General features: G+C 37.3%; 1 protein-coding gene across 4 annotated transcripts in view; it reads left to right on the top strand.

Moving 5' to 3' along the window:
- The first annotated feature begins 593 nt into the window (after nt 1-593).
- Nucleotides 594-25,789, top strand: part of LOC150102733 (uncharacterized) — a 258,688-nt gene continuing 233,492 nt past the window's right edge. For all 4 annotated transcript variants that reach the window (XR_016548924.1, XR_016548923.1, XR_016548925.1 and 1 more), the window contains exon 1: nt 594-763. The gene's annotated coding sequence lies outside the window, so the exon portion shown is untranslated. The remainder of the gene's footprint in view (nt 764-25,789) is intronic.

Raw genomic sequence — 25,789 nt, 5'->3', positions numbered from 1 at the left:
GTAGAGGCCTGGGCCTAGGGCGACAAATTTTGGCTCTCATTTTTGTAATTATATTTATATTACGAATTTACGATATGAATAGGTTATGCATGTAAATCAACATGTTCATTAAATATGGGAGACGACACTTTCTGCTGGCCTAGGGGCGGGAAATACCTAAATACGCCACTAATCTAACATCGTGGATAATTAAGGACTGTGTGAGCAAACTGATCTCTAGTGGTAAGTTTACTTGATCAGAGGGGAAAAGAAAGCAAAAACAGGTGTTTGTTGCAAGGATGGAAACGATCCCCAGGAAGACCAAGATAGATAACAGTCTAATTTGGAGGATATTTGCCCTTAAGAAGTTACCATTAGAGTAAATTTATCATGTAATACCGTAGAATCATTGCGTCCTCCGCACTCTTGTACATATCATGAATAAGACGATGATAGTGATATAGTGAGTGATCATTTAGGCTTTATGCAGCTATAAAATTACATTTTTTAAAAATGTTTTATTTTGTACGATTGGTTTGTCATCATTAAATATCAGGTGGCAGCACTTGTGCAATAACAGTAAACATGTCGGTGTTTCGTATGTGTATGTCAGCTTGTTATGGAACATTATATGCTAATTTATTAAACATATTATTTGTGAACTGTTTTAGTGAAATTTATTCGCTTATGGAAATAATGAGCTTTGTGGAAGTATTGAATAATGAACAATTTAAAGTATGTGACACTGGAATATTTAAGAATTGTCGCTATGGAAATAATCGAAGTAAGTGATATGGTGTCGATTTTTTACCTTCTAATGTAGTATACGTGTAGACTCTAGAGCGATTAAATTCGTGTTTTCATACTTATGTGATATCCAGACTAAGTCTTAGTAATTAACATTCTGGAAACTGACACGGAAGTATTTTGTATATCGGGCATTACTGTTTTGCAGAATAATTTTTGTTTTCCAAGTGCTGACTTGTTAACGATTTACGCTAGGGTGCCCCATTATTAAATGCTAAAACTTAATCTAGATGTCATTGTGAAATCACTAGAAAGTTCTGTGTAGATGGATTGTTTATATTTAATAAGTGGGATGTCCACCTTCTTTCTTATAATCGCATAAGCGGGACCAAAAACCAGATATACGTTCGTTATCTTAACCCCCCCCCCCTTTACTCCTGCTCAGGTAGAAATGGAGAATGACCGCTCAACGTCCTCGATTTCACACCCCAAGAGACTTCTCCATAATTAACACTTTTATCATTTGTATAATTTTTTTTTTTCAGTTGTGCAAGTTATATGTAATCCACAAATATTACCATTGCTAATAGAGCATGGTCCTCTTGAAAGCTGACAAACTGGCCAGAAGAACACATAGTAGCAGTCATAATAAACTGGCTTCCAAGCCTTAGTTGCATTTGCTGTAATGTTAGCATGTTAGGCAGTGTAATGTTTTAAATAATGGCTGCACACATTAAGAGAAAACTGAATAGAATTTATTACTCCTGTATATTTTGCTCAATATGTCATAAGCTTTATTCAGGGAGAAGGCAGAAGAATTAGTAATGGCATTTAAATTATGAATACAAGAATGAGTCATACAGCATGCATATAATATCACATCTCAGTTGTAGATGACATCAGTGCCAGAATCATATTAAACAGAAGTTTTTAGAAAGGAATGCACCATTGGTAAGTAGTAGGAGGAAATGCTATTAGAGTTCAGAGAAGTGGGTGTAGGTGTATAATATAGTCAGTCCAATTAACATGAGGATGGCAACATAGGGCTTTACACAATTCCAAAAATAAAAAAAAAACATCAAGATTGAACTTACTATAATGTAGCATCTTGAAATGGTTTCATTGAACTCTATGTCTAGTGTCGATGGCATGAGAAGTAAGGCTTGAACCTTCAGATTCCAAAAATCTTGTAGAATCTTGATGTGTGTGAATTCTAATCATAGCAGAATGGCCAGTCTGTCCAAAGTGGCAAAGATAGAGGTGATAATATATCTTTGATAGGCAGTAAGAAAGATAACTATTTGGCTGGTTTGAAGGTGGTATACAGATTATGTCTGTGAAGAGTGCAATTTGTTCAGATCCTTCAGTGTATTCAGATCCTTTTAACATCAGATTGCAATCTTGGAGAGGGATGATAATTATCAATTTATTTTATTTAATTCTAAGAAAATAGACTCAGAAGAAGAAATTGTGTGTGCACTGTGCACAAGGCTTTTGATAATACCTATTTTTGTGAAGGACGATTATGTGAAGGATACATTGATATATCTCTCTGTAAAGGATGGCATCCTGTAAACAGAAAATTCAGTGACTATTAAATTATTTAAGGAATTTGCAATGTATACTGGAATATTAATTAAAAGAAACTTTAATGAATACTTCCTACATTTCGGCAATGTCACATTGCCATCTTCATGGGAACATACAAATATGACACGTGCACGCAAGAACTACAGAAAAGTTCTCACCAAAGCAAGACCGCAAAAAACCAAAATATCCAAAGATGAATATACAGCTCTACAAGAAATGAAGAAAAACAAGGAAATAGTAATCACCAAAGCAGATAAGGGTACGCCACTGTGGTTCTCAACCAAAGGGACTACACAGGTAAGCTTAATGCTTTATTATTAGATTGGGCTGCTTACCTCCCTATTGAATATAACAGCTCCCAAATTAGAACACTCCATAGGCTCCTTAAGAAGGTCACTTCTTGGTCTGTGGAAGTCACCAACAAACTAAAACCTTATAACTCTAGATCCCCCCCCCCATTTATATAGACTTCCAAAAATACATAAAGTAAATGTGCCATTATGTCCCATAGTGGATGGCATTGATTTCCCCCCCCCCCACACACACACATAAATTAGCTAAACATTTAGCCAAAGTGCTCACACACCATCACACAAAAAAACTCAGCCCACTTTAAAGCCAGTATAGAAAACCCCTCACTCCAACATACTGACATAATGGTCAGTTTTGACATCTCCTCCCTATTCACAAATGTCCCACTCAAGGAAACCTTAGAGCTCATCCAAGCCAAATTTCCTCCCGATATCTCTCAGCCCTACTTCAGTTCACAATGAACTCAGGCTATTTTGTTTGGCAAAGAAAATTCTACAAACAGAGAAGGGATAGCCATGTCCCCTCTATCAACCAAGAGTGGGGAAAGTGGGTTCACCACTTCCCCCACCTTTGGCCAACTTCTTTATGGAGACTTTTGAAGAGAAAGCCTTAAACTCTGCCCCCACAAAAACCCACTATTTGGATTCGTTATGTTGATGATGTGTTCGCTATTTGGCCACATGACTCAGATACACTCCACTCCTTCTTAACACACTTAAACAACCAACACCCAGACTCCTGTTCACCTTTGAAAAAGAGATGAACAGCCTCCCTTTCCTAGACACACTAATCACTTGCCATCCTAATGGATCCTTGGTTTTCTCTGTTTATAGAAAACCCACCCATTCAGGCAGAGACATTCACCAGCAATTCCCCCCCCCCCCCAAGAATATGGGTTATTAAAACACTATATAACAGGGTAAAATTAATCTGTTCAGATGACAATGCCCTAACTACGGAACTAAACCACATTCTTAATACTTGCTTAGCCAATGGCTACAACCCCCCCCCAAAAATCCAAAAAATATTAAAACCAGTAAACCATAACCCCCCCTCCCCACTTCACAATAAAGATTACACTAAATCTATCACCATTCCCTACATCTGGGGCACCTCGTAAAAAATAACCAAAATCCTTAAAAAATATGACCTGACTTCTTGTTACCTACCATATAAAAAGTTAGCATCCCTTATCCGCTCTACTAAAGACTAACCACTTCCCCTGGACCTATCTGGGGTATACCAGGTCCCTTGCAGCTGTAAACTGTCCTACTTTGGCCAAACAGGCAGGACAGCGATTATCAGGATTTCAGAACACAAGGACTACATCCGGTTTCACCAGTACAGCCACTCTGGGCTTGCAGACCATGCTCTGGATACCCGCCACAGAATATGTTGGAAGAAAGCCAAAGTAATACACCACAGCAAGTTCAAGTACGAAAGACGTAGAATCAGCCTCGGCTCTAAAAAAACGTTCCAAACCTTGACAAATTTGGGTGCATGAGACTGTCCTAAATTTGAGAGACTTACATCATGAGATCATCAGCCCAACGGCCAAGACAACCCAATATAGCTTGCTAGGGGGCACCATTAGGACTTTAGGAACAAGAGTAGTTTCTTATCTTTTGCCTCATTTGCTTTTTGTAGTTCCTGCGTGCATATTTGTATGTTCCCATGAAGATGGCAATGTGACATTGCCGAAATGTAGGAAGTATTCATTAAGGTTTCTTTTAATTAATATTCCAGTATACGTTGCAAATTCCTAAAATAATTTAATAGTCATGTGTTACCAATCTATAAGCCTTTCTAAAGAAAATTCAGTATTACCAAAAGAGTTATGATTCATTAAAATATCCAAGAAGGGAAGACTTGTTAGATTCACATTCAGTGGTGAACTTAATGCATCTATATAAGGAGTTAATTTTATTCAGAAATTGAAGTAGTTCTGTTTCAGAGTCAGTCTGGATGGCAAAGATATTATCAGTGAAACATAGCCGCATATGAGGTTGAGGAGAAATGGTGTGAGAAATTTGATCCTCTAAAAGCTCTATAAAAATAATCCGTTAAAGCAGGTGATATAGGACTTCCCATCACAGTACCCTCAGTCTGTTGAAACATTTGACTGTGCAAAGTAAAATAAAGCTCTGATGGTAAACTTGAATAATCCAACGATGTTCATCATGGAAATCTACTTGTAAAAGCTCTAGTTTCTTGAACTGATGTATTTGTAAACAGTGAAACTACTTCAAAGGAAACCATTATTTCAGACACTTGAAGATGAAAATAATTTTTTCTTTGAAGTCAAAACTGTAAGAGGTGGTTTTTCCAGTTAAGTTTTGTAGAAGTTTTGAAAGATATTTAGCCAGATAATAAGTAGGATATCCTATGAAATCAACTATTGGATGTAATGGATAACCAGATTTGTGCACTTTAGGAAGGTCATAAGCATGTGGGGATGAGCATGATGAATCCACAGCATTTCAGTAGTATTAGTATCTAAGGAATACATTTGATCTAATAACTTAGATCAAATAGATCTATCTCAGAATAAAACATTAAATTTGTGATCATAGTCAGTAGTGTCCATTAGTTATAGCAATGTTATTATTTAACCATAGAGATGGGAGAGTTTGTTATTCAGGTAAAGAAATATTCAGATGAGGAGGTTTAGCTTTATGCAGTGTTGGTGCATTCTTAAACCTTAGTTTGTTAACATTATTTGTACGCAATTCCCTAATGACTTTTTCTACACCTACCATAAAGTCTAAATGAGGCAGATGATGTGTTACTGAAAGTCTGGACATTTTGCCAATGTGCTTAAATCATCACTGTGTAAGGATGGTTATTTAAATTTATGACCCATTTTTCATAGACAGAGTTGGATGCTTGTCATCTTTCTTACTGCCTTTCAAAGATACATTATCACCTCTATTCTTGCCTGGTGTTTATCAGATACTCATGAATTGCACTCACCTTAGTGTTGTCCACAGTAATAAAGAAAATCATCAACAATCAACTTCTTTGATATTTGGAGAACCGTCATGTAATCACTGACCACCAATATGGATTTTTTCAATCAGTAAGTCAGTAGTTGGGTTAGTAGACACATCACTTTCTTTTATATAAAGATACATAATAGAAAGTGATAAATGTCTACTAACCCAACTATATATATATATATATATATATATACACAGGGTGTTCGGGATAAATTTGACAGTTTCGTAAGGAAAAAGAAAATCTTCTTTGTATCTATTAAATTTAATGAATTGACAAAAAAACATTACAGGCAGAGTTAATTACAATACTATCAACAAGATTTACTCAAAATAACCACCATTAGCATCGATCACAGCTTCAATTCTGCTTCGGAACCTCGAACAAGCTGATGCTACAGTCTCCCTGGGAAGGGCCGCAAAAACTGTTTTAATTTTATCCATTAACTGGGCTTTTGTATTACTGGAAGTGCGATTGGTGTCTTTTTCAACTGCGCCCCATACAAAATAATCCATGGGGTTAAGGTCTGGGGAGTTTGGAGGCCAAACATTTGGACTGGTGAAGTCGTAGAAATTTTCAGACAACCATTTTTGACTTTTCCCAGAGGTGTGGCAAGGGGCCGAATCCTGCTGCCATACATACGGCCTACCATTGGCTACCCTTGTTATCCAGGGCTTGACTACAGTTAGCAACTCCACGAACAAAGCCCGAATTCCAATGCCAGGGTTCTTCAACACCTGTTCCTGCAGATTTGCGAGGAATTCTGCTGTACGAACGCAATCAGATCGTCTGCTAGGGATCTTTCTTGCTACATCCTCGTAGTCACCATTGCAAGTCTCTAGTTCATGCCTGATTGTTTTTACTGTATTCAGGGAGCATTGGGCAGCAGTCGTAATATCCTTATTTTGATGGCGGGCACGAATCATCATGATACAAGTTATTCTCTTCCATGATTCAGGTTGGTTCCAGCTATCCATCCTTTCTGACATCTTGTATATGAATGAAGAAGGGTCCAAACTTTTAAATGAAGAGAAGTGTGTGTTAATACATGTAACTTACGGAAAAATATAATTAATTATAAATATGTCAAATTTATCCCGAACACCCTGTATGTGCTTGCTTCTAAGCTGTAGGGTGGATGTCAGCTGAGTATAATCTAGAATATTATTATTATTATGGGCAACTCCAAGGAGTCCTTAGACTTATCGAGGGAGGCCTAAACATCATATCAAGAACAACTTTTGCACAGCATTTGCACAGTATCTATCATACTTTGCTTTGAATTCATTTACAGTCATGGCACCCACAACAAATTCTGGCAGCTTATTCCACTCATTCACCACTCTCCAAGTAAAAACCTAGTTCTAACACCCTTGCTAACAACACGCTTGCTGAGTTTCCATGAATGGCCGAAAGGTTCTCCCATCACCAGACCTGTTCTGAAAAAATTCCTCTATATTAATCTTGTAAAAACCCTTCAGTAATTTGAATCTCAATCATATCACCCCTTTTCCGCCTATCAAACAATTTCTGTAACCCACAGATCTTCAACCTGTTCTCATAAGGTTCATTCCATAGACCAGCTATCATCTTGGTCACTCACCTCTGGATCTTCTCTACCTCCTCCCATCAAGAAGAAACCCAGAGGCCCAGATCTGGGCACAGTAGTAAAGATGAGGTCTTATCAAGGCTCGATAAAGAGGAACAATAACTTGCTTATCTCTGCTCATCAAAGTATTCTTCAGTAACCAAGTAATCTGATGAGCTGATTTTAGCCACTTTGCTATGTGCTCCCTAAACTTCAACTCCCTATCCACCAACACACCCAAATCTGGCTTAGTCAACCTTCTGGAGTACAGTTTCACCAATGTGATATACTGCTGCTAATGGTTTCACTCCAAAATGCATACCCTTACATTTTGCTACATTAAACTGACATCCATTCTCATTAGCCCAGACTGCCAATCTATCCAAATCATCCTGTAAAATTTTGACATCGTGTGCATTCACTATTGCTCTACCCAACTTTGCATCATCAGCAAATAAATGAACAGTTCCTCTCAGATCCTTTCTTATATCATTAATGAACAAATTAAATAGCAGTGGTCCAAGAACAGAACCCTGCAGCATACCACTAGTAATGGGCTTTCTTTTGGACTCCACTCCTGAAAAAACTACTCTCTGATATCTCTCCATCAACTACCCTCCTATCCATCTCACCAACCCTATATCCATCTTCATGTGCTGCAGTTTACTGATTAGAATTCCATGTAGTATCCTGTCAAAGGCCTTAGCAAAGTCCAGCAGTATCAGTGTAAATCCATTTACCCTTATCCAATTCAGCCATCATTGTATTATAAAACGTGAGCAAGTTACTGAAGCATGATCTACCCTTCACAAAACCATGCTGTCCTCCATACAGTATTCCATTTTCATCTATCCACTCCTGTATTTTGCTCATAACTAATATTTCCAAAACCTTGACAACGATTCCTGATATGCTGATCAGTCGGTAATTTACAATAGCATTCTTGGAACCTCCTTTATGTAATGGAACTCGAACCGCTAGTATATTCCATTACATGCTGTCTCAGGTAGTTATCCCTGAGTAATTGCATAAAATTCATTTCCTTCCTCCCATTTGTTCTCTCCTCCCTCCAGTCAATGTTACCATAGTTGAAATCTCCCATAATTATCCTTTACTCATTGAGTCTATTTGCCTATGCGTACTGTCTCCATCATCTATTCCGTCGCATAGTCTATAGCAGCACCCAACTGTAAATTTTGTTCTGCTGACCTCAATCTCACACCAGATTGCCTCAAATGTGCTATTTTCACTATCCTGAAGTTGAACTTCTATTCTCTTTGGCTGCAGTTCATCAGCTATCATCAATAACACTCCTCCCTCCATTCTTTTCTCTCTGTCTTTTCTGAACACACTATACCCCTCACATTCTATCCCAGTAACTATATCATCTTCTGTTAGCCATGTCTCACTAATGCCAATAACCTGTGGCCAGAAAGAACTAACCAAGGCCAAAAATTCCTCCTTATTCTGAATACTCCTGGCATTAGTGTACATAAAGTGCAGAAGTCCCCTAGATGATATAGAAAAAGTGTTAGTTCAGGAGCTCTTGAGCACAATTGTGATGGGACTTTATCAGGACTGTAAGCCTTTTTTGGTATCTAGGTCATTCAAGATTTTTTTGATGTCTTTTTTGGTGTAAGGCTACTGGAGGCATACAAAGCAATGTTCGATGCAGAGGAGGTGATTTGTTTTCTCCATCTACATAGAAGTTGAATGAGAAGAATGATGCTAGGAAGTTAGCCTTATCTTTGAGTGATATTGCAGTGCTGCCATTTGGATGAGAAAGAGGTGCTGTGAATGAAGCTGGGTTCTTGTCTCAAGCCACTCCTGATAAGTAGGGTTTTTTTTTTTTTACCTTGGACTTTCCTGGCATTCCAACATTTTGACCATTTCTGTAACAAGAACCCAAATATCTGGATCAGAATTATTATCTGCTTGGAGTGTGGAGACTCATTGTGAGAGACCCAAACTAACTATTATACACACGAAACCTATCATACCTCTCCTTAAACTCATTCACTCTCAGGGAAATCACAGCTAATCTGGTAATCAATTCCACTCATTCACCACTACATACTAAAAATCTGACCCTTATACCCCTACTTACACAGCTTCTAAGGATAGCCTTAGTTCTCTGACTATATGTCATATGTTAAAAATTTCCTTTGTATCAGTTTTATTAATCCCCTTTAATATCTTAAAAGTTTCTATCATACCCCACTTTTTTGCAGATCAACTAAACTTTGTAACCCCAAAAACTTTCAATTTGTCATCATAAGGAATATTCTATAGACCTGTCACCAGAATAATCACTCATGTCTAAATCTTCTCTACCACCTCCTGGTTCCCAAGAAACTCAGATCACCAAATGTATGACAGTAGTCAAGATGTGGTCAAATCATAGCCTTATGAAGAGTAATAATCACTTTTTTGATCTTTACTTGTTTTCAACATCCAATTAACCCTTTGAGCCATTTTTGCTTGCTATATGCCTTTTAAACTTCAATTCTCTGTCCACCATTATTCCCATCTCCCTAGCCTCATCATTTTCCTGCAATCCAGTACCATCAATATGATACACTACATGGTTATGATATTACACATATGATACACCACTTCTGATATATTAATTGGTCTGTAGTTTGTTACCTCTTGAAGCCACCTTTATGCAATGGAACTATCTTACCCTTTTTCCACTTGCCTGGAACCCTGCCAGAGCTGAGACTTAGATTGAACAACTTTATCAGAGGCAATGCCATTTCTCTTTCATTCATGTGGTACATGGGTTGACATGCTGTCCAGTCTGACAGCATGTCAACTTTGATATGCATCTATGCAGCGCCGGCACTGCAGAGATGCATATCAAAATTGAGGTGTTCAGAATGTTCATTTGAGGTGTTCTTTTTTCTTGTGTGTGCGCGATTAATGTTCCTTTCCAAAAAAGTTTTTTTTTAATAAAGTGTGAATAAAACGAACAGGAAATGAAAAACAAATGAAAACCGCTTTACAGTATAATGTTACCTATGGATTAGTCCTGCTTATACAAATTTTTTTTACACGGAACTCAACAATTAATCATAAGTTGATTTATGATACATCAAAAAATAAAGAACTATTTTAGGTATATTTTCGTAAATTTTAATCAAAAATTACAGTGATATAATCTGGTCCAGGATACAATTTCAGAATTTATTTGTTCATTTCCTGGAAGATCTGAAGGGGCTCGAACGGAAGACTACATACGTTCATAATTATATGTACCATTCTGTACCATTCGTTGTTCATTTAAACTCTTATCTCATATTTTTTGACATCTTTTAGGCACCTTTTCTTCTGCAGCGCCTATGTATGTTGCACACTTCGCACACGCCACCAGCCGGGCCTGCATATCAGCAACTGCAAAATCTCCACCTGGATGATACCAATAAAAAAACAAAACAAACAAACAAACAAAAAAAGCTGCTAATGCCTTTGATTCCCTTACTGGGATAGACGAGGCTATTTTAGTCCTATCTAACTTTTTGGAGACTGAAGGGATAGTTCAGTCTTTGCCGGAGGCCAACTCAACTATTTCTTTTTGCCTCTGTCATCTTCTTACCATGAGCATTGTTTAAAGTCATCTTACCATAGTCATTTTCCCTCTTGCTACTACATAATGAAAAAACTCTTTTGGATTTGCATCCTTTTTGCTTGCACTTTGTACTGTTCATGAGTATGCTGATTACCTCTTTTTTTATATTCCCTCCATAGTGTTTTCTTTTTGGGATGAAAACAGCAGTCTAACCATGGGAAGGAGTAGCAAAGTCAAGAGATTTTCCCACTTGGCATTGTAACACTGAACTATATATGTTTGTGAATGGTTGGTTTGGGGAGGATCTTTCACAAGAGATGAAAGCTGGATGAAGTTATCATCTGAATTACCAAGAGGAGCAGTCATATCTGGAAGGAGAGTCATCTCCCAACCAGAATTATTACTGATTCTCATTGGGGAATGATTTTTTTAAAATCATTACTTGCATTGGGGACATTAAAGTAGCTAAAGAAGATGACTTCTCTTTTAGAGAATTTGATTGTATGAAATGATGCTTCATGGATAAGAAGCGAAACAACTCAGAATGGGTTTCAGATTTGGGAGAATAGTAAAACAAATGTTGAATGAAACGCCAACAAAGGTTGATCGAGCCCCTGTTACTAATGGCTCACGCAAAAAGTTAAGCAAGTTTGAGTGCAGTTAGTAGTTGGAAGGGATTCGATCGTTCGATGCTGTTGGCACACTCTCCCATGACGAGTCTTTGGACTCCCTGGAGGTGTCAAATAATAATAATAATAAATAATAATGAGGCAAGAATATCTTAGCCACAGATCAAGAATAGGAGATTCAGGATTAGGCATCCTCTGTTGTCGTGAAAGGAATCATATAGGGACATTTAAGTTGGGTTGTTGTGGCAGAGATTTGAGGTTCGTTCAAAAATTGATCAGGTTTGGTATTGATGCACATACTTGAAATTAGTTTTGATTCCACAAATGTTGGTGAAGTGAATGTGGAAGAAATTTTTTTTTGCAAGATTTCAAGAAAACCTTTTGGATAACTTTTTTTGGGGGAAATTTTTAGTTTAATATAACTGCAGTAGCAATACAGTTATTTAGATTTACTGTCATCCTAGTATGGCAAGGTGAAGAGAAAAGAGCAGGATGAGTGGAGATAGACTCTTAGATATGTTGCCTATACTGAGAACATCTGAACTCTATGCTATAATGTGGCCTCGACATTGCCTCTCATATACCATCAGCCTCCATCCAGGTATGGAGGCTGATGGTATGACCTCTCAGTGTAGATGGTAGTGAGATTGTGGGACATATGATCAGGAAGTGTCCAAAATGCATTGCTGTTGGTTTTCTCATGTACACTATCTTGCACGGCCTGCAGAACTGCTTTACTCAGTACCCTTGAAGATGGGGAAGGTACTAGATCTCTACAATATGTTTGGCCTTCCCCCGAAGGGTATCACTCACACTACATGTTGGAAGACAGTGTATGTGGGGAGAGGTAGGAGATAGAACTGGAACCTCTTACTCTGGGAACCAAGATAGCAACAGCTTCTTCTGGTCCTTGCTTGTTGTGGGCCAGAACATCCACAACAGAACCACAAGAGGTGGTTCTGGTGAAATACTACCAGGTGATGAAAGACATGTAACCTTGCGAGTCCAGTTTACATTTCCTCCAACTAGGAATGATTCCTTATACAGCTGAAATACTTGCCGATGCTAGAAACAGGCCACACCTTGTGAAGGCAGGGTTGACTTCACTGTGAGATGCTGTATATTGTACATCACTCACCCAAAAGCGGTTCACTTATTTTTAGTACCAATATTTATGTACATATGCCAGAACCAGTATTCTGTTCACTTTTAATAATGAATCACCAACATTATTATTTATATGGGTGGTGAATGAATGGAATGGGTTGCCAGAGGTGGTTGTGAGTACCCCAACATTGAATAGGTTTAAGAGGATATATGATGTGTATTGTGTTAATGGATAGAGTGGGTCTCCTGCGATGAGTCTTTTGACTACATAGAGTGTTCATATAAATAATAATATGTTGGTGATTCATTATTAAAAGTGAACAGAATGCTGGTTCTGGCATATGTACTTAAATATTGGTACTCTTAGACAGCTCTCAAGCTAATCCTCTGAGCTATTTTACCAACACTTGCAATATGTCCTCTGAATTTGTAAACCCTATCCACCATCAACCCTAATCCTTAGCCTCGTCAATTTCTTGTAAACTAGTACCATCAGTATGATACAAAGTATATAATATTTTCAACCCAAAGTGCACGCTGAATTGACAACCATTGTCCTTTGCCTACACTGCCAATTTATTTAAATCATCCTGTAAGATATCTACACATCACCTTTAGCAAGTATTGCCCTCCCTAGTTTTGTATCATTGGCAAACAACTGAATGTCTCCCTTCAAATCTTCTGCTATATCATTAATATAAAAATTAAGGAGTAGTGCTCCCAGTACAGAGCACTGGGACACTTCACCAGTCTCCCTCATTTGCCTTGATTATTATTGAGTGGATTAATAAATTCACTCCACCATAGACTACTCTCTGGTGTCAGTCTGTCAGCCACCCTCCTTCCCCATCCAGGCTAATAGCTTCATATCCATTCCAGTTTGCTCCAACTTATGTGTAATAGTTTTCCATGCAGTATTCTGTCAAATGCCTTTGCAAAGTCTAGCAGCAGCATCATCGTGTAGTAATTTATTCACATTTAATGATATAATCACGTAATCACAAGAAAGATATTTATTTAACCAAATATTTTGGTCTGGAAATAGCAGACCATCGTCAGTGGTATTACAAGAACAATTTAAAAAATACAAGCTAGAATACTAACAATAGATCGTTAAAATTAGAACACGCCGCGTGATGTTATATCACTAAGTATGAAACGGAATATTTTGAAGTAGAAACATGATTGAATTTGCTATTAAAAAAAAAAAAAAAATTAATGAGTAATCTTGATTAGACTTTCCCAGATTTTTGATATAGATATACAGTCATTACGATTCAGGTTGGGGCGATGGAGCAAGGCCTCCACGCTTTCCTTGAACAAACGTTCGAACCTATAACGGGATCTATGTAAGAGGCGAGTTGTGGACCAAAGGATGCTGTGGTCAGTTTCAATCCAGACTTTTCAGGTTTGTTGTGAAGAATGGATGATTGATGTTCTTGGATTCTTTTTTCAAGAGAACGAAATAAGAGAGATCACAGTTGCACGTAATTTGATAAACTCCAGGAAGAGATAAAGTTGAGCGTTTGTCTTTAGGAGAAGGAAAATGAGAAGACAATTTGTTAATAGGTGAATACGTAGTTGTTAAATCATATTTCTTTAAAATTCTTGCGATAGGTTCTGAAATACCAGAGATATAAGGAATAGGATTTATTCACATTTATAAAATGTGAATAAATTACTGAGGTAGGACCTACCTTTTACAAAGCCATGCTATATCCTATAAAGTATCATATTCCTATCCATCCATTCCTGAATTTCACTTTTAACCAAATTTTGTAATATTCAAACCACCTCTCCTGATATACTAATTAGTCTGTACGAGGGTGGTCTGAAAAGTTCTCAGCCTAACAATGAAAAAACAAATTTATAATTTCAAAATTATTTTTATTTTTCAACATAATCTCCCTTAAGACTAATACATTTATTCCAGTGATGCCCCAGTGCCATTATCCTGTCCCTGTACTGGTTCTTAGTAAGATCTGCAAAATACTTCTCTACAGCTGCAATCACCTCTTGATTGGAAGAAAAATGCTGACTGGCGAGGAAGCGTTTTAGTTTTGGGAAGATATAGAAGTCAGAGGGAGCCAAATCTGGAGAATAGGATGGATGTTCCAACGATTCATAGTGCAGATCCCTTAATTTTCCCATTGCCAAAACACCTTTATGGGCAGGTGTATTGTCCTGATGAAAGATGATTTTTTTTCTTCTGCAAAATCATCCTATAAGATATCTACACATCATCTTTAGCAAGTATTGCCCTCCCTAGTTTTGCATCACTGGCAAACAACTGAATGTCTCCCTTCAAATCTTCTGCTATATCATTAATACAAAAGACATGGTGTCTTTTATCACAAATTTTTTCATCTAGTCTGGTTAAAAGATCGGAATAATATTCCCTGGTTATTGTTTTCAAGATAAAAATGCCTTTAGCATCCTGAAACATCGAAGCCATGACCTTTCCTGCTGATGGAACCAACTTTGTCTTCTTTGGTGCTGAACAACTGGCTTCTGTCCACTGTTTTGACTGTTGTTTGGATTCTGGTGTGTAATGGCGAATCCAAGTCTCATCCACAGTAATTAATCGACACACAAAACCAGTTTTATTCTTGTTAAAATGCTCCAAGCACCGTTCAGAGATTTTCATGCGAGTGCGTTTTTGTTCTGCTGCGAGCAAGTGCCGCACCCATCTTGTGCAAAGCTTTTTCATTTGCAATTCTTCATTCAAAATATATCTTACACATTCTTTTGAAATGCCTATAGTCTCGGTAATTTTGCATATGTTGACTCACCAGTCATCCAATACCATATCATGCACTTGATCAATGATTTCTGGCAGTGTTATTACACATTTTTGGATGTCCTTCACATGGATAATCTTCAAGTATGGTACGGCCACATTTAAACTCGGCAGCCCATTTCTTAATTGTCGAAAACAAAGGAAAAGAGTGCCCATGAACTTTTATCAGCTTTGAATGAATTTCTTTTGGCATTAAACCTTCTTTTACAAAGAATTTTATAACCGCACGAGTCTCATTTATCCATTTCAAGGGATACAGGCAACACTTTTGCTTCTGAGAGCTGTATAAAACAAACTACTTGATAGAATGAGTTGCAATTTCACATGAATGCTTATGACAGATATACCAAATTGGAAAAAAAAATCTTGTTGAGGCCGAAAACTTTTCAGACCATTCTCGTAGTTTGCTATTTCTGACTTGGGATCATCTTTATGTAATGGAACTATCATACTGTCTTTTCACTTGCACAATCTCATAGCATACATGCTAATATACAGTCACTCCACTGCTGTATTCACACTTCTGTTTTTCACTATGCTGAGTACCGTCAGTTCATCTGCCTCACTTCTCACATCAGTCTGTCACTTCATTAACTGCAAAATCACCATCTGGATGAAATACCCTTGCAGAGTGATCACTTATATTAACTGAACTGTTTCTTTTGCTTATTTCACTTTCCAACCATCAGCAGTGACTAAAGTTATTAAGAAAGAGCTCCAAGAAGTCAGGGACTCATCGAGGGAGGCCATATACTATACGCACCAGCTATCATACCTATTCTTGAATTCATTCACACTGCTTGCACACACACAACATCCAATGGCAATCCATTCCAATCACACACTACCATGTGAGAGAAAAATCTACTCTTCATCCTCTTCTTAGCAGCATTCATTCTCAGCTTCCAAGGATGCCCTCTTGTCCTTTATCTATCCTTCATAAAATGAAAAATTCCATCATCTAAAATCCTGTATGACTCTTTCAGAAGTTTGTAAGTCTCAATCATATTACCCCTCATTCTCCTGTTTGCTAACATTTCTCAGTCTGTCTTCATAATTATTATTCCACAACCCTGATATCATTTTTAAGACACTCCTCTACACTCTCTCTACTCTATCAGAATTACAGCAAAAATCAGGAGACCAGACATGCTCAGTAAAGTAATTCCCACTTAGTTTATCCTCCTGACCCTGTGTATGCAGTCTGATACTGCTTTGCTCACACAATCCTTGACCACTTCCCATGCACTAATAACATTCATTCCATGTAGTTTCTTATACCATGGAACTGCTCCAAGTTGCCTCTTAAGTTTGTCATAATCACCAGCTTTGTAATTCTGCATAAACCCATTCTTGGGTTTATGCAGAATTACACATGTTGAACAACCTCTGAGGACAAGACTACATGGTCACTTTCCCCAAATGGAGGTAGAGTTGCTGCTGCAGTTATAGATAGGTTTTCTGATGCTATTACCAGATTCAACACACTCAAACCTCTGTCTCTTCCATCACATACTGTTTGAGGTAATTATCCCTTAACTGTATAAATTCCATTTCCATTTTGCCATGGGTTCTTTCTTCCTTCCAATTTATATCACCCTGGTTGAAGTCCTTTAGTTGAATAAAATTATCCCTTAACTGTATAAATTCCATTTCCATTTTGCCATGGGCCCTTTCTTCCTTCCAATTTATATCATCATAGTTGAAGTCTGCCATGATAATTGCTTGGCCTGCACTCATTGTGCTAATCTGCTGATGAATGCTGTCCACATTTTCATCTGGACCCTCAGGTCTATAGCAGCAACCAACAATATATTTTGTCCCATTGGCTTCTATCTCACACCAGACAGCCTCAAATGAACCATTTCTATCAGATTTACAAGCTTCCTTAACTTCTGTTTTTGTTGGTTGAAGTTTTTCAAGCTATCATTAATAATACCCCTCTTCCTGCCTTATTTCTTCTCTCTTTTCTGACAATGCAATATCCATTACATTCTATCCCTGTAACTACATTATTCCTTGATAACCAGGTCTAGTTGATGCCAATAATTTTTGGCCAAGTTGAGCTGACAATGCTAAAAACTCCTCTCCTTTATTTCTAATACTTTGGGCATTCATGTACTTGCATTTCAACATCCCCTCGGGCCCATAGTTACCCATTCACACTCGAAACCTGGGAAACTGCACCCAACTCTTCATTCCTGCACTCATTTATCCCAGCACTGGCTGACACATGCTCGATTGCTTTCTCCCCCTCCCCCCTCCGATATCTCTAGTTTTCCTGGTTTTACACTTCTGAACTCTCACCAAGCAACACGTTCTCCGAGTCACTTTTTCCAAGTATCTAACTCCAAAACCATTTAAGTGCAGTCCATCAGTCATATACAGGTTGTTACATCAATCTAATTCACTCCACACATCTATAAACTGCACTACTTTCCTCCTACAATCTTCTCATTGATGCATTGGCAATCATGGCCCTTCTTCTCAATTCTATTCTATTCTATCCTATCATATCAAGGCAGCAGATTCATAGTCTTTACATTGTGTTTGCACCACCCTTGTGCGATGGAATTACCATTCATTCTTTCCATTCCTGTGGAATAAGTTCCATAAAAACATGGAGGTTGTATTCATTGGGGAAAAAAAACTTATGAGAAAGTTGTTTCAAGAAACAGAGGTGGATAGGATGAAGAAAAATGATGAGAAGTTTGATATGCTTAGAGTTGAACTTTGTATAGATACTGATCAGTTCTCACATTTTTGCATGACTACAGGACAGCAGAGGAATTGTAGTGGCCAGTTTGGTGGCATTGCCCATGAAAGGACTTGGAAAAAAAGGAAAAGAAAAGACGATATAATGCATAGTATCTATGAGAAAGTAACTAGAGAGAGTCTGTGAGGGAGGCTCTCCTGTTAGGTTCACTGTTGAGAGCTACCATTTTGACACAGTGAATGATCAGAAAAGAAACTGGGAATACAATCACAGTGGGCAGGAGGAGACCATAAAATAGTAAATTGGTAAGAAGATCTCAATATCAAATGATCAAATGCCTTGGAAACATCAGGAGCAATCACATGAGTTTCTCCAGATCTTTCCATGGTTCATGTCTAAAGGTCGATAAGGTTAGTGAGTAGGTCTGTGTAGAATGAGAATGGCAAAATCCTTATTGGTGATCACTAAGTAATTAATGGGTTTCCAGGTAGTTAGGAAGCTGGTTGTTATTGATGACTTTCTTCATCACTTGCAATAGTTTTGAAGTGAGGGATTGATGATAGCTGATCTCCCTTTTTAGGGCTAAGTTGGATAAAGATTTGCTTCTGTACTTTTGAATAGATGCTAAGTGAGTATGTCAAGTTATATAGGTGATAGAAGATGGAGGTTAATTGTGAAGCACAAGTTTTAAGTATAACTGCAGGAATAACCATCTGGACCTGGAAACTTATGAGCATCAAGACTGTCGAGAATTTTTGTAATTTTCTTCTGACAAAAGACCAGAAGAGACATGCTGTAAACAATTTGTGTTATTGTAGGAGGTGATTAAACAGTGACTGTAGAAAATGTGGAAACTTCAGGTACTGTCTCATTGTGTGTGAAGAGAGTCTGTGAGAGATGTGTCATCAACCAACCAAACTGCTCTCTTTTGGACTGCACTTAAGACCCATAAAAATTCTTCATGCAGTCCAAAAGAGAGCAGTTTGGTTGGCTGATGACTCATCTCTCACAGACTCTCTCTTCACACGCTGTCTCACTGCTGCACCATCCCAAGAATGAGAGTTTCCCCACATTTTTTCATGGTTTCTGTCCAAAGGTGGATAAAGTTAATGAATAGAATGAGAATGGAAATTGGGTTTCCAGGTAGTTAAGAATCTGGTTGTTGTTGATGACTTTCTCTATCACTTGTGAGAGTTTTGAGGTGAGGGCACTGAGATGATAATTTGATGGCTAATCTACCATTTTTAGGGTGGGATAAAGATTTGCTTCCATGTTTTTGAGTAGATGCCAAGTGAGTATGTCAACTTATGGTATAAAATGAAAAAAAAAGTTAACAAAAAAAAACAACCAAAAAAAAGAATACTAAGAATATTCTTTACATGTGATAAGGTTTTTTCATGTGAATCCACTATTTATAAAGGCTGTATTTTTCTTTTTCTTCCTTCACTGAACACTAAAATCAGTGCTACATACTATTGTCTCACAAGTAGGGCTAGAAGATCCTTAAGCCCTATCAATATCCTGTGCTACCCAGCTCCAGGCCTGGGGAATCAAGAAGTCATTTTCTGGTAAGGTTGCATGCCATCAGTGTACCCTGCAAGGCACTTAAAGAAAGTACAGGTATACCTTGATTAATGAAGAGGATGCATTCCACAAAATTACTTTGTTAAGTGAAACTTTGTTCTCAGAGGTAAAAATACTATTGCCATAATAGGGATATGTTGGTATGTAAAGAAATTAAAGACTTTTTTTTTTTTTGAAAAAAGAAAAGCTTTATTAAATAATAATTCAATATTACATACCAAACAAATATAAAATCACGACATTTTAAAATACGTTGATTGTTTATGCTTTTTTTCTCTTTCATTTAACAATTGCCTATACAGATTTGTTGCATTTAACACTGATTGCTTAATAATAACACTTTTTCCTAAATCAGGATAATTTTCACTGAAAAAATGTAAAATGTTTTCAATGCCATTTAAGCACCTTTTTAAATCTTTGGTTGATAACACTTTTTCGGTAGGAACTTCTTTAATTTTGTCTTCATTTTCTTTGGCTTCGTTGCTAACAAGTTTTTCTAAATCTTCCACTGAAAAACCAATGATCTTCTGAATTTAATAAATTTCTTACATCCTCTTAGTTGACATTTTCGAAACCTATTGATTGAGCCATCTGGATAACTTCATTTCTAATTTCTTGAATGTTATTTTCTTCTTCTAGTACAACTTCTGGCCATAATCTGTGCCACATTCCATTTAAGCATTTCTGAGTGACTTCTTTCCAAGAGCTGTTAATGTTTTCAATTGCATCTTTAATGGTGTAGTTTTTCCAAAAAGTTTTAATTGACATTTATCTTTATCTTCTAGTTCAATTAAATTGCTTAATATACTGTGCAGATAATAAGCTTTAAATGTTGCTATTATTCCCTGATCCATCGGTTGAATTGGGAAAGTTGTGTTTGCTAGAAGAAAGACAACTTTGACAGGAGTGCATGTCAGTAGGATGTCCCGGAGCGTTGTCCAACTACAAAAGAGATTTTTCTTTGAAATTATTTCTTTGGCAATACTGTTTCACTTCTGGACAAAAATGGTTAACAAACTAATCAGTAAATAACTCCTGGCAATCCACACTTTTCTATTAGATTTTCATATTACAGGTAAATTGGTTTTTATGTTACCTTTTAATGCCCTTGGATTTTCCAAATGGTAAACTGATAACAATTTTAATTTAAAATCGCCAGAGGCATTTGATGCAAAGAGTAACATTAAACAGTCTTTGGCTGCTTTGAACCCAGCTGCTGATTTTTCTTCAATAGAAATGAAGCTTTTTGATGGTAGCCATTTCCACAATAAACTGCTTTCGTCAACATTGAACATCAAATTTGGTGAAAATTTTTCATGTTCAATTATTTCCTTCGGTTTTTCTGGAAACTTATTCGCAGCTTCAACATCTGTACTTGCAGCTTCTCCTGATAATTTTACACTATGAATTCTGGCCTGTTTTATAAAATTCTCAAACCAACCACGAGAAGGCGCAAAATGTTCTGCAATTTCTTCCGTTTGTTTAGATTTCAGGTGAGTAAACAAAAATAAGGCTTTTTCTTGAATCACCATTTAAGTTAAAGGCATATGATGTTGTGACATGTCATCTATCCACAGACTTAACATTTTCTCCATTTTTTCTAAAATTGGACTCCTTAAGGCCAGTTAATTTTGCTGCTGTAACCTCTGTACAATTCTGAGCAGACTGTTTTATTTTTTCTGATTAACTAAGTATGGTTGTTAAAGTTGACTGCGCTAATCCTAAAGAATGTGCCACATTGGATTTTCTTTCACCTCTTTCAACATGTTGTACGATATTTAATTTGGTTTCTAAAGAAATTGCTTTTCTTTTCCTTGATTCTGACATTTTATCTAAATGGGTAGAAAAACAAAATATCAATTATTTTTTCCTTTATTTTAGATTTTTCAAAAATGTAAAATATCAATTAATATTTACAAAATCTACAATAATGCTATCAAAGAACATACATCATTTATTGTAATGCACCACACTGAAACACACCCTACGAAATGTAAGCAACGACTAAATTAATGCGGATGACGTGCAAAACTGTTAAAACAGACACACACCCCCACAGCTTGGGAGTGTGGGACGAGTCGCCATTGTTCACCAGTCGGATGATTGCTGGGTGTTGACTTTAAAATTTTAATATTTTTACGTAAAATGGGGCTTGAAATTGCGGACTTCGTTATATCGAGGCTTTGTTACCAGAGGTAATGTTAACCAAGCTATATCTGTACTTTGAAATCAGTCTTGGTTTTCATCATAGTAAGCAATTTTTTATGACAGAGAATAGTGAATGGTTGTCTATCACTTACATTCTTGTAGGTCGATAATGACTAACTCATCTCCTGTCTTTACTATATGGTTAGGTTTCCTTAGTTATCCAACCTTCGTTCTTTAACCTATTCTCTATAACTCTCAGTATTGTATTTTATCTTCCAATACATAGTGCATTTATTTGATTACAACACCGTGTAACACGAGCTAAAGTTTCTGTGCTCTGACATCCTGCTCTGCAGTTTATATGCTAGTTGACAGAGCATTGCTCTTAGTAACGTAGTAATTCATTGCTATAGTAATTAATACAATTTTTTGAAGAGTTGATGCTTCAGCCTGCAGTTCCTGAAAAAAGATACTACTTCATGCTTTAGTCTGGTGTTCGTTCATTATTGTTAATGGGTTTGTGGATTATAGCTGTTCATCGAAGGTTGGTGATGCGAAACTGTTTTGCAGAAAAATTTCAAGGAAAATTTGAGGGTCTGCAGATGAGATGAGATACCTAACTTTCATATCTAGGCCTTATTAACACTTATGGATAGAACTTGAAAAATTTTGTGCTAGCTCATCAGTCTGCTTGGGAAGATTAATACAGTCACCTAGTGAATCACAATTGCATATTCATTCATAGACTGGGTCAGTTATATGCTTTTGTTAATGCTGTGGCTAATTTTTACTCTGTGTAACTACCAGTGCTGAAGCAGTTTAATTTTTAAGTGGGAGATTAATTTCATAGCCCTGTGTGCTCACTGCCCCACTTATTGGAGTACTTAAGTGGCTTGAAAAAAAATTCTGTGCTTGATCTCTAGAGCAGGGTTTCCAAATTATGTTTTTATTTTATTTTTTTATATTGATCCCCTACACCAGTGCTTTGTGTGTGGGGGTACGTAAAAATAAATAAAATATTTAACTTAGTCCACCCATTGTACTAATGGAAATATAGTTGCAGCACATCACATGCATGCATACTGCTTATATGTGGGTGCATTTTTCACTAAGACCTAGGAATTCCTCTTGTCATACATACAGCCCATCACACTGCACCTTAAATACACTCATATTCTCTGCAGACATCACTTTCTCAGACAAGGCATTCCAATAATTCACAATTCTGCATGCAAAAAACCTTGTTCCCTTGTTCCCACTCTCCTTAAACAGCTACCAGAGATAACCTCTTATTCTTCCCCGATCTCCCACCATTATATGTAAAACCTCTTCAACATTGATCCTATAACAACTCCTTACTAACTTGTAGGTCTCTATCATATACCTTCCCTCTTCCTGTTATCTACCTGACTTTGTAGATTGCATCTTCTCAACCTTTCCTTATATTTATTATTCCATTGATCACAAACTACCTTAGTCAGTCGCCTCTGGACCCTTTCCAACATCTCTTCGTCCTTTTGAAAACCAGGTGATCAGATTTATGCACAGTAGTCCATGTATGGCCTAATCAGAGCCTTATACAATGGAACAAGAATCTCCTTACTTCTACAAGTCAGTGTTCTCTGCATCATTCTCAGAATTCGTTGTGTTGTCCTCATTATTTTGGCAACATCTCACCGGGGCATAAGGCTGACCAACTTATCCTGTAAACGGAGTGAGGTCCGATGATCAACGGACCCTCGACACCGCAAGGTAAAAGAGGGTTTTGGCAACATGTCCTTAAAATTTTAGTTCCTTATCCACCATTACCCCAAGATCTCTTATTTCCTCCACCTCCAACAATATATCCCCCACCAAACGAAAATTCTACATCCCATCTTTGTTTCCCAAATTTTAAAACCTTACATTTTGCAACATTGAAAAATACATTGAAAAAATATTGAAAAAAATATTGTCTCACTCAATCTATTCAAGTCTTTTTGTAAGGCCACAACATCTGCTCTATTCTTCATAATTCATCCCAGCTTTGCATCAGCTGCAAACAGTTGAATATCCCCATCCAAATCCTCGCCAGTATCATTAACATACAGGTTAAACAGCAATGACACTTAAACACACCCCTGAGGCATACCACTGGTGATTTTCCTCTGCCAGGATATTGCCCCCCCCCCCCCACAACTTGCTGATACCTGTCAGATAGCCAATCTCTGATTCAGTGCACTAATCTAATATCCAACCCCATTTGCTCTAGTTTGACTATCAACTTATCGTGCAGTAATCTATCAAAAGCCTTTGCAAATCTAAAGTATACTACTGTGTGCCCATCTCTTCAATCCAATGCTGCTCTCACCTTGTTGTAATAAGTAAGTAGATTACTAAAGCATGATCTCCTTTTAGCAAATCTATGCTGTCCATCAAAGATAATACCATTCTTGTCAACCCAATTTTGTATCCTGTTCTCATCAGCCTCTCCAACACTTGAACCACAACTTCTCATAGATAGGCCTATAATTCTTCTGTCCACTCCCTTATGAAGTGGCACAATCTTGCCCTCCTTCCACTTCTTTGGAGCTCTACCCTGTGCAAGACTCATGTTAAACAGATATGTCAAGACAGATGCCAACTCCCTTGCACATTCCTTCAAAATATGTGGTGATATGTTATCAAGTCCCACTTCCTTATTAACATCAAATTTGCTCAATTCCCCATATACCTCTTGTTCACGTACAGTTAGTCTCTCCTTCTCCTCATCAACTGCTCTCAAACTCTCCCTGATGTCACATTCACAAGAGCGAAAGATGTTTATGAACTGCTCATTAAGTATCTTAACTACAGAGTCCATCAAAAAATGTATACATGCTTTAACAGATGTCATCTGTGGACTATTTTTTCAAAGTTGGATCGAATTACTTGTGTAGTGTGACGTTCTCTTAAAAGATTTCATTACTCACATGAATACTAGCATCAACACATGACCGGTAGGACAGTCAAGCAAAATGGCTGAGGCACAATTTTTGTTCGAGGAATACAAGACCATTTTCAGTTTCCCCCAATGTTCTCCTGATTTAACACCCTTGGACTTCTACCTATGGGGGACTCTAAAGGATGTAGTGTATTGTAGAAAACCAGCTACACTGGTGGCCCTGTATACATGCTTTAACAGATGTCATCTGTGGACTATTTTTTCAAAGTTGGATCGAATTACTTGTGTAGTGTGATGTTCTCTTAAAAGATTTCATTACTCACATGAATACTAGCATCAACACATGACCGGTAGGACAGTCAAGCAAAATGGCTGAGGCACAATTTTTGTTCGAGGAATACAAGACCATTTTCAGTTTCCCCCAATGTTCTCCTGATTTAACACCCTTGGACTTCTACCTATGGGGGACTCTAAAGGATGTAGTGTATTGTAGAAAACCAGCTACACTGGTGGCCCTTCGAAAAGAAATTGAAACGGCATGCGCAGCAATCCCACTGGACACTTTGGCCAATGTTATCCAAGCAGTAGTTTGCGGTAATAATAAGTGTCTGGACGCTAATGATAACCACTTGGAGCATGTCTTTTAATTGTAGAATTCAAAAGGTAACTTGTATTCATGCCTCGATGCCTATATAAATTTAGTATTACAAGTTTTATACAGGTTTTTCTTTTGCTGAAGTGTGTATACATTTTTTTTGACGGACTCTGTATATCCTCCACAGCAGTTGTTCTTATACCATTTTCTCCAATCAATGTCATCCTTCTATAATTTTATTTATTTATTTATTTTTTGCAGACTATATATTGAAAGAACTCCTTTGGATTCTTTTGGCTTCATTAGCTAACTGCTACTCATAATTCTCTTTTGCTACCAGTCTGTATTGCCATAATTAAAATCACCCATATTTGCTTGGCTAATTTGATTATACATTTCATGGTTATTACCATCCATATTACAACCAGGTCTATAACAACATCTAAGTTTCATTCTGTTCACCTCTATTTCACACCATACTGCCTCAAAACCACTGGCACTAT

Source organism: Typopeltis vanoorti, chromosome 10, assembly GCF_054136105.1.
Source record: "Typopeltis vanoorti isolate ZY-2024b chromosome 10, IOZ_Tvanoo_1.0, whole genome shotgun sequence".
NCBI lineage: Eukaryota > Metazoa > Arthropoda > Arachnida > Uropygi > Thelyphonidae > Typopeltis > Typopeltis vanoorti.
Note: the sequence above shows the minus strand (reverse complement) of the source record. Positions and strands in the feature narration are given on the sequence as shown.